The sequence below is a fragment of the Octodon degus genome, unplaced genomic scaffold, assembly GCF_000260255.1.
Source record: "Octodon degus isolate 3935 unplaced genomic scaffold, OctDeg1.0 scaffold00050, whole genome shotgun sequence".
NCBI lineage: Eukaryota > Metazoa > Chordata > Mammalia > Rodentia > Octodontidae > Octodon > Octodon degus.
In genome coordinates, this window is record NW_004524626.1 from 9527728 (window position 1) to 9538239 (window position 10512).

General features: G+C 47.0%; 1 protein-coding gene and 1 pseudogene across 2 annotated transcripts in view; both read right to left on the minus strand.

Annotated features, from left to right (window-relative positions):
- Positions 1-10512, minus strand: part of LOC101568158 — a 43146-nt pseudogene that overhangs the window by 25278 nt on the left and 7356 nt on the right.
- The window catches only part of Fut6 (fucosyltransferase 6), a 21284-nt gene continuing 14660 nt past the window's right edge, over positions 3889-10512 (minus strand). For both annotated transcript variants that reach the window (XM_004632967.2, XM_023717034.1), the window contains one exon: positions 3889-3919. The gene's annotated coding sequence lies outside the window, so the exon portion shown is untranslated. The remainder of the gene's footprint in view (positions 3920-10512) is intronic.

The following is a 10512-nucleotide window of genomic DNA, read 5'->3' on the forward strand; positions in this document are numbered from 1 at the left end:
ACTCTCCTAAAATCTTGTTTTGAGATTTTGTACCATTGTTTTTATTTTTTTTTCTTTAAAATAAAAATAACTGATGTCAAAATAAATAAATAAATAAATAAAAAGTGATTAACCTGAAAACAGAGGGTCCGAACCAGAAGGCAGTGCTGTCATTAGTGACACATTCCTGCTGACTAGAACCACCAGTGCTCCGTGCATCGCTGTCCCATGGGACAGCTCATACCGTGGATCCCATCAATTCTATTGGTCTTTTTGCTAATCAAATTGGATGGTACGTGAACCAAATCTAGTTAGTCGCTTGAATTTGAATAGCTACTGTCCAAACATAAATTAACATCAGCTGGGCATGTTGATGTACACCTGTAATCCCAACACTCAGGAGGCAGAGGCAGGAAGTGTCCCATGAGTTTGAGGCTAACCTGGGCTACAAAATCATGTTCAAGGCCAACCTGCACTACATGATGAGGCCCTGTCTAAAAAGCAGTAATTAATATTGTTCATATAAAAATACTATTCATATCACCTAAAACTCATTACCATAATTACCAAATATATTTTATTGCCCAAAAAGATATTCATATTTGTGAATTTCTTTAAAACATCTAACACAATGGTGGCTGATTTGTGCAGAGCATGCAAAACATCAAAATACAGCTAGCAAAAAAAAAAGGGGCCGGGGAGATGGCTCAGTGGAATAAGCGCTTCCCTGGCAAGCGCAAGGGCCTGAGTTCAATCCCCAGTTCCACAAAAAAAAAAAAAAAAAAAAAAAAAAAAAAAAAAAAAAAAAAAAAAAAATACAGCTAGCATTTTTTTGTGGGCACAGTGGCCCCGTATTTCAGATAGCCGTGCAGGCACTGCTGGCAGGTCATGCCAGTGGGATGATCAAATTAAAATCAGAGCAGTTGGCAGCCAGACGTACAAGTTACAGCCCCATATGTATGTGCTAATGAGAAATTCCTTAAAAACAATAAGGGAACAGGAGAAATGGATCCAGCAGCTTCTAGGGGATGCAAAGAAGATAGGCCTAAGATTGACTGGAATTTAGCATTAGCATTAAAGCAGTAATAAAAATCTTACCAACTAAGAAAGTCCAGGTCCAGATAGGTTCACTGCAAAATTCTAGGAAAAAAAAAAATCAGGGAAGACCTAATGCTAATACCCCTTAAGCTCTTTAATGGACATGAAAGGGAAGGAGTACCCCAAAAATTATTCCTGGGGTTGCCCTAATTCTAAAACAAGACATGAATTCAACAAAAAAGAGAACTATAACCAATCTCTTTCATGAACAGGGACACTAATCATCTTCAACAAACAATGCAATGATTCATCAAAAAAGTAAAACATCATGAGCAAGTAGGCTTCATACCAGGCATGCAAGGATGGTTCAAAATATGCAAATCAATGGATGTGATAAACAGAATGATAGGATTGGGCTGGGGAGATAGCTCAGAGGTTTAAGTGTCTGCTAGGCAAGGGCAAGGGCCTCAGGTGAAGGGCCTGGTAAAAAAATAAATAAAATGAAATAAAATAAATCACAGGATAATCTAAATAGAAAAAGCTTTTGAAAAACTCCAACACTGGGCTGGGGAGATGGCTCAGTGGAATAAGTGCTTACCTGGCAAGAGCAAGGGCCTGAGTTCAATCCCTGGTTCCGGGGGGGCGGGGGGGGAGGGAATTGAAAAAGAAAAACTCCAACATCCTTTCACATAAAAAATACTGAAGTTGTCTACAGTTACAAGATCATGAGGAGTTTTCTTTGTAATCATCGGAAGCTTATAATATTTAAAGAACCATTAACAGGCCAATTAAACGGACATGTTTATACTGAAAAAAAATACTGAAGAGAGAAACTATTGCTCTTCCTCTTCCTGTGAGCTGCCTGAGGTGACCTGTGAAAATGGTTCGCTACTTTCTTGGCCCAGAAAACCCCACAAAATCATGCAAATCAAGAGGCTCAAATCTTTGCGTTCAATTTAAGAACACATGCGAAACTGCCCAGGCCATCAAGGGTATGCATATCCGAAAGGCCACGAGTATTTGAAGGATGTCACATTAAAGAAGCAATGTGTGCCATTCCCATGTTACAGTGGTGGAGTTGGTAGGTGTGCCCAGGCCAAACAGTGAGACTGGATGCAGGGTTGGTGGCCCAAGAGTGCCGAATTTTTACTGCACATGCTTAAAAATGCAGAGTAATTAATGCTGAACCTAAGGGTTTAGATGGAGATTCTCTGGTTATTGACCATATCCAGGTGAACAAAGCACCCAAGATGCACTGCTGCCATACTTATAGAGCTCATAGCCGGATTCACCTGTACATGAGCTCCCTCTGCCACATTAAGAGGATTCTTACTGAAAAGGAACAAAATATTCCTAAACCAGAGGAGGAAGTTGCACAGAAGAAAAAGATATCCCGGAAGAAACTGAAGAAACAAAAACTTTTGGCACAGGAATAAATGAAGCATAAAATAAATGCAAATAAAATTAATGTTGTTGGCTAAAAAAAAAAAAATACTGAAGAAAATGCATATTGAAGCACCTTACCTCAGGAACAAACCAAGAATGTTTGCTATCATCCCCCAACTCGAGACGGTGCTAGAGACATGCACAAGAGCAACTGGGCGAGAAAAAGAAATATAGCAATGGATGTTACAGGAAAAGAAGTTGCCAGATTATCATTATTTGCAGAGTACATAATCTCCTATATAGAAGATCCCCTGAATACTGTCAAAGGATTCTTAGAATTAAGAACCAAGTTCAATCATGTAGCAGGTCACAGAATCAAGACACAAAAATCAATAGAGTTCCTGTACACTAGTAGTGCACCTGTTGAGAAAATATTTAGGAAAAATATCATTCACAGGAGCACCAACACAAATCAAGTACTTTGGAATTCACCTAAATAAGGAAGTCAAAGATCTCTACAGTGAAAATGACAGGACTCTGAAAAGGGGAATTATAGTGGACATCAGAAAATGGAGAGGTTGGGGGCCGGGGAGATGGCTCAGTAGAGTAAGTCCTTCCCTGGCAAGCGCAAGGGCCTGAGTTCAATCCCTGGTTCTGCAAAAAAAAAAAAAAAAAAAAAAAAAAAAGAAAGAAAGAAAGAAAGAAAGAAAGAAAGAAAGAAAATGGAGAGGTGGCTGGTTATGGTGGTGCACGCCTGTAACCTCAACACTTGGGAGGCTGAGGCAGAAGGGTGGCTGTGAATTGAAGCCAACCTGGGGTCCCGAGTGAGCTGCAGGCCAGCCTGCACTACACAGCAAGACTGTCTCCAACAACAACATTAAGAGCAACAACACGTGAGCAAAAGAAATGGAAAGATGTCCTCTGTTCCTTAATAGGCAAAACTAGTATGTCAAAATGACTATACACCCAAAATTGATATACAGATATAATACAATCCTAATCAAAATAACAATAGCTAGGGGCTGGGGAATTAGCTCAGTAGAATAAGTGCTTGCCTGGCAAGTGAAAGGGCCTGAGTTCAATCCCTGCTAGAGGAAGGTGTGAGGCACCACAATTCCAGGCTTGAAGTTATATTACAAAGCTATTGTAATAAAAACGGCATGGTATACCAGCACAAAAAGACACAAGGGTCAGTGGAATAGAATAAAAGATGCAAAAACAACCCCAGGCACATTTAGCTATTTGATCTTTAACAAAAGGGCCAAAAACATTCACTGGAAGAAAGAAACCCCCTTCAGTGCATGGTGGTGGGAAAATTGACAGGATTGAGTGCAAATCCATCATCTCTCACTATGTACTAAAATAAAATATAAATGGATCAAAGAATTAAATGTTAAGATAGAAATGCTTAACCTGCTAGCAGATAAAGTAGGTAAAACTTTGGAACTGGGGATTGAACTCAGGCCCTTGCGCTTGCCAGGGAAGCACTTATTCTACTGAGCCATCTCCCCGGCCCCTTAGGTAAAACTTTTGAAGTCATAGGTGTGGCCAGGGACTTTCTGAAAAGAATCCTGGTTCACCAGAAATAGTACCGAGAACCACCTAATGGGATCATATCAGACTAAAAACCTTCTGCCCAGAAAAGGAAAAAAAAAAAAAAAAAAGATTGAAGAAAGACACCCTACACAATGGGAAGGACCTCAGCAATTAGACTCCCCCAGCAGAATAAGAGACCCAATCAGAAAATAGTGAAACGAACAGACACACCAAAGAAGTATATAAGTGGACAACAAATATATGGGAAAATGCTCAACATCACTATCTATTACAGAAATGCAAATCCAAATAACACTGAGATTCCATCCTGCCCCCAGAAAGCACAGCTATCATCCAGAAATCATATAATGTTGGTGAGGATGAAGCACAAAAGGAACCCTGACCTGCTGGTAGTGGAAACTAGCGCAGGCACCATGGAAGCCAACATGGAGATTCCATAAAAGACTCGAACTAGAAATTCTGTTTGACCCAGGTATTCCCCTTCTAGGCAGCTTCCCAAACGAGTTAAAGGCATACTGTTACAGCGGTGCATGCACACCCATGTTTATAGCTGCACAGTCCTAGTGACTACATTTCTTCTTTGTCTCTCTGGGATGGGTTCTCACTATGCAGTTCAGGCTGACCTTGAGCTCACTTTGTAGCTCAGGCCGGTCTTGAATTCATGACCCTCCTGCCTCCTGAGTGCTGGCATCGCAGGTGTGCTGTACTCCACACCTGACTTGCTAAAGTTTGCAAGCAGTTTATCTATCTATCTATCTATCTATCTATCTATCTATCTATCTATCTATCTATCTATTTTGCAGAACTGGGGAAGCAGTTTAAATATCAATCAAGAGAGGAATGGTCAAAGAGGGTGGTTGTGTACACACAAGGAAGACCTACTCTGCCATAAGGAAATGTAAATGTGAGTCATTTGTACCAAATGAGTGAACCTTGAGACGGTAACTCAGACCGCAGAACGAAGTCAACCAGATGCACACGGCTGAGCAGGGCATGATTTCTCTTAGATGAGAATCTCACATTATGAAGAGTCAAGTACTAGACAGCTAAAGGGGCGTAGGGAGGCACAGGCTTCTCCCGTGGGAAGGGAACCCGAGCTGGAGGCAGGGCGAGGAGGGATGAGGAAAGGGTCTAAGACGATGTCTACGCAGGTACCGACTCCACACAAGGAAGGGAAGGACGGTGTGCTGCAAACGAGGACTAATAAAAATTTTAAAAAATGAAAAGACGAGTAGAATCTAAATCTGAAACGAATGAAAGAGAAGGGATTACCAATAGAGCAAAATTCAATAAAACTGTAACTAAGAAAACACAAAACATCCATGCATAAAGAGTTAATTTTAATGCAGGGCGTGGTGGCACACGCCTGTAACGTCGGCACTCAGGAGGCTGAGACAGAGGATATTGCGAGGCTGAGACGGAGGATATTGCGAGGCTGAGACCAGCCTGGGCTGCAAGGTGAGCTCAAGGCCAGTCTGGGCTGCATAGTGAGACCCTGTCTCAAGAAGACCAAAAACCACTTGACATGCATGTCGACCCTCCTCCAGCTGCTGCTTTCAGGCTTGGGCTATGTCAGCCAACTTAACTCATTTGGTACTATGTCAGTACCAAAGCAAAATACTCCTTTGAAAAAATTGAAAAATGGCTCTGTCTGTGATTATTTTGGACTCTGGGTCCTCCTACACTGCCCAGGTAGGCCACACACTGGGGACCCTCTAGCCTCAGCCTCCAGAGTGCAGGAAGCTACGCATGCTCCTCCAGGCCTAGCACACGCACACACACTCGGACACATACATGCTCACACTCACACTGGAACACACACTGCGCCCCAAACACATTCCTCCCCTCAAGCAGAACCAGACAGAACCTTAGGTTGGGAAGGAGGGTTTGGCCCAGAAGGCCGGGGCCCCAGGGTATGGGTTTCTCATTCAGAGCTTGGCCGGGAGGGTGGGACACCCCCTGGTGCATCCTGGTGTGGCAAATCCACTAGGGTCTCCATCCCCTTCCCCACCCTGTCCACCCAGCACCCAGGGAGACCACAGGTGTGACCCAGGCTGCTGCCCAGTCACAACCCCTCCATCCCCCACCATAGACCCCAGAGCCCTAGGGAGCCGCCTGGCAGCAGAAAGGGGAGAAGCCAGTGGAGCAGGGTAGAGAAGAGCGGGGAGAGGCCCAGCCTCAAACCTGAAGGTTCCCATGCACAACGCTTTGAAGTGTGTGAATCTGTCTTGAAAGCCCTTACCTGGGGGGCCACAAGCTGCTCACAAGGAGGACAGACAGGGACAGCTGCTCCCTGGGACCTGATGGAGCAAATAAGGAAGAAGGAAGTGGAGCCAGAGCCAACACCTGGCCCAGTCCTGTTCCTGGTCCTTGTCACCAGGTGACAGGGTGGCCTGTCAGGAATGGAGCCAAACCATCCACAAAGTAGTTTGGCACTCCCTAATTTGTGCCACCAGACTAGACAGGAGCGGTGCTGCCACCCTCTGTGGCCTTGGGTGGGCCACAAGGTAGTCACTGGAGAGTTGCAAGTGGGCACAACACTGAGATTCCAGGGCCAGGGGGATGGCTCAGTAGCATAGGTGCTTCCCTGGCAAGCGCAAGGGCCTGAGTTCAATCCTCGGTTCTGAAAAAAAAAAAAAACAAAACACTGAGATTCTATCTCACTTGTTCCTGGACTAGCTGGATGGTTCTGTCCCCTACTCTCTCTGCAGGGATCGCAGCTGCAGGGTTTCACCTCTGGCCTGTATGTCAGGCCTGAGCTGAGTCTGGAGGGCACAAGATGGAGTACGGTGGGAGAGGCAGCTCTCCCACACACTCACCAGGCCTGGGCTAGGACTGCATCATGGGGTCACCAGAACACAGCAGAAATTCTCACTGGGCGGGCAGGGTGGGGTGGGGTGCTGCGGAGTGGAGGGGGTCCCCAGGGGGTGGAAGAGGGTCTCACCTGCACTGTGCCTGGGCTGGGACCCTCCATCTCACTTGGAAAGAATGAATGTCATGGAGGAATCAGCCAATAGCAAATGCCGGTGGGGCTGCGGGAATAAGGGAGCACTTCTCCACTGTTGGTGGGATTGTAGACTGGTGCAACCACTGTGAAAATCGGTGTGGAGGTTCCTCAAAACACTAGGGCTGGAGGTCCCATTTGACCCAGCTATTCCCCTACTTCTATCTTCCTAGAACTAAAACCATCCTACTATAGCACCCATATGGACAGCAGCACGACTCGGGATAGCTAGATGCTGGAAACAACCCAAATGCCCATCAACCAAGGAGTAGAGAAAAAAAGTTGTGCTCCTTTTATGCCATGAGTACTACTCAGTCATAAAGAAGGGTAAACTAAAGACTTTTATACGTGAATGGATGCACCTTGAGACCACATTCATAAGTGAAATAAACCAGATGCAACGTGCAAACATCGTATTGTCTCCCAAGGGTGAGAAGTTGAAAAGGTAAAGAAGATAAAGAAGATAAAAAATGTACAATAGATAGTATGAAGTGAGAAAATCATCAATAGGAAAGAGAAAGAGAAAAGAAGGAAAGGGGAATATATATATGTATATATATATATATATTCCCCTTTCCTTCTTTTCTCTTTCTCTTTCCTATTGATGATTTTCTCACTTCATACTATCTATTGTACATTTTTTATCTTCTTTATCTTCTTTATATATATATATGATAGTTAAGATAGTTATAGTACTAATTTTCTTAGTTTATCAAAAAGGAATTGTGTTAATATTCTTTGGACAATTAAATGCCACTTTCTTGCACTCTCATAACTAATTTAAAGATAATACTATGCAATGTATTAAACATTGCTAAAAAAAAAAAATTTCCAGTGCATCCAGGACTTTGAGGGCCTTAGGAAGGTCCTATCTCTAGATAAAAGGTTAAAGAAATGGCTGGGTGGGTAGTTGGATTTAACCTCGGCACAAGAAGGAAGGAAGAAAGGAAGGAAGGAAGGAAGGAGGGAGAGAAGGAAGGAAGGAAGAAAGGAAGAAGAGAGAGAGAGAGAGAGAGAGAGAGAGAGAGAGAGAGAGAGAGAGAGAGAGAGAACAAAAGAAAGGAAGGAAGGGAGGAGGGCAGGCAGGCAGGCAGGCAGGCAGGCAGGCAGGCAAGCAAACTACCAAATCCCTGGCTCGCGGCAAGGTTCTGCAGAGCCAGCAGTGTCAGGAGGGACGTTGGTCAGGGCTACAGGCTGCTTCTCAGTACTGGGCTTTCAGGCTACAAGCAAAGTTCCCTCCTAAAAATGAACTTGACAGCCTAGGACAGGTGGCACACATCTGTAATCCCAGCACTCAGGAAACTGAGACAGGAGAGTCGTGAGTTCCAGACAAGCCTGGGCTACAAAGCGAGCTCAAGGCCAGCCTGAGCTGTGTTGGGAGATCCTGTCTCAGAAAGGCTAAAACAAAGTAAAATAATATAAAATGAAAATTGAAAAATGGGGGTTGGCCAAATAACTCAGTGGATTAATGAGCCTGCAAGCAGGCATAGGGACTGGGGGTTTGATCCTGGGCCTGCTGTGCCAGCCCCGCCCCCAGGGCATGCTGAGAGGGCAATTGAGACTGGGCACGGTGGTGCGTGCCTGTAATCCCAGCTCTTGGGAGGCTGTAAACAGGTGAATCACTATAGTCCGATCTAGTAGTGAGACCCTGAAAACCTTGTAGACCCTTTTCCAAAATACAAAAAAAAAAAAAAAAAAAAAAAAAGGCCCTTTTTTGCCTGATCATTTTGGAATCAGGGTCTTCCTGAATCTCCCGAGCAGGCTACACACTGGGGACCCTCTTGCCTCAGCCTCCACAGTGCAGGGAGACACGCATGCTCCAGCAAGCCTAGTTAAAAGGGCACTCGGGTGGATTCCACAGAGAAAACAAGACATGCACAGAGTTGCACGCTCACACACACTCAGAAACACACACTCACACTCACACACTATGCCCCAAGCACTTTCCTCCCCTCAAGCAGAACCAGAGGGAACCTGAAGTTGGGAAGAAAGGGTTGGCCCAGGATGCAGGGGCCCCAGGGTGTGGGTTTCTCATGCAGAGCTTGTCAGGGAGGGTGGGGCAGTGCCTGGTGTGTGTTGGTGTGGCAAATCCACCTGGGCTTCTGTCCCCTCCCCCGCCCCATCCACCCAGCATCCAGGCCTTTCTCCACGTTGTGAACCCTGCAGCTCTTGGGTGCAGCCCGGCTGCAGGAAGGGGAGAAGCCAGCGGTATGGGGAGAGTAGCAGGGAGAGGCCTGACCTCGAGGGTCCCACACACATCCCACAAATGCTGTGAAGGGGCACAGTAGGTCCTGAGAGCCCTTACCTGGGGTGAGGATTGGACACCTGCTACCTGGGACACTGATGGAGAGAACAGAAGGAACAAGGAAGTGGAGCTGCAGCTGCACCTGCCCAATCCAGGCCTCTGCACCTGGCATCAGGTGACCAGGGTGGACCATTATGTGCCCCCCTGGCATCTCACCCAGAAGGCAATGGCCGGCTCCCCTAACGCATCACAAATGCCCTGGAGGGAGTGGTGTGCAAGGTTCAGGGCCACACATGGCTGAGGACAAGACAGCCCGTGGGGCTTTGGGCACCAGCTGACTGACATACAGGAGTGCAGATGGAGCAGAACCATTGGTTCTCAGAGAGGGTTCCACGGGGCCCCAGGGGCTCCCTGGGGTGGGAGTGCGAACAGCAGGTGAGCAGCAGCCCCACCCCACCCCCTTCGCCTCCTCCCCATCCCTTCCTCTCCTGTCCATGCATGCACATTCTGCTGCACACCAGACCCAAGGAGATGCGGGCAGGAAGTGGGCGGGGCAGACAGTGCACAGGGCCAGCTCCCACGGACCTTCCTGTTCCTGCAGGAACCCACAGGTGCCGGGGCATTTGCACAGCAGGCGTCCGAGGCCTCCCGCAAGGCCTTTTGTGCCGCTGCACAGTGTGCAGCCCGTTGTGAATGCTGTGGAAAGGCCTGTCAGTGTCTGAGGCAGCAGGGCCGATACTCTTGGTACAAACCGCTGGCTTTGTGGAGGACACTGTTATTTCTGTGGAGCAGAAGGCAGAGTGGTTTTGAGATGCAGCAGAAGCTCTGGACACTGCCATTTGCCTGTGATAGCTGGAGGGGGTGGGTGTGGCTTGGCCAGAGGCCACGACCTCCCCAATCTCCATTTGTGCTCCTTATTTCCCCACTCTAGACCAGGACAGTTTGTCTCCAAGTCTCCCTGGCTATCCAGCAGCCACTGCTGTCCACCCCACTCCAACATGGTGCAGCTCCACTCTCAGCCAGGCGCCCCTTCCCTGCTCCTGCTATTTTAAATGCTGCTGCTGCTGCTGCTGTTGCTGGTGTTGCTGCTTCTGCTGCTGCCTTTTATGAAGGGAGGGGGTGCCATGGGGTGGCTGAGACCAGGGAGGTAAGGGCAGGGGCTCCTGATGAGCAACCCCAACCCCACAGCTGCTCTTCCAGAAGATTCCCTGGCTCCGCCCCCAGCCCCTCACTGGACATCTCCACGACCATCCTGGGGCCCTGCACCAATCACAGCCCTGGGCTTGGGCCAGTCACGGGCCTG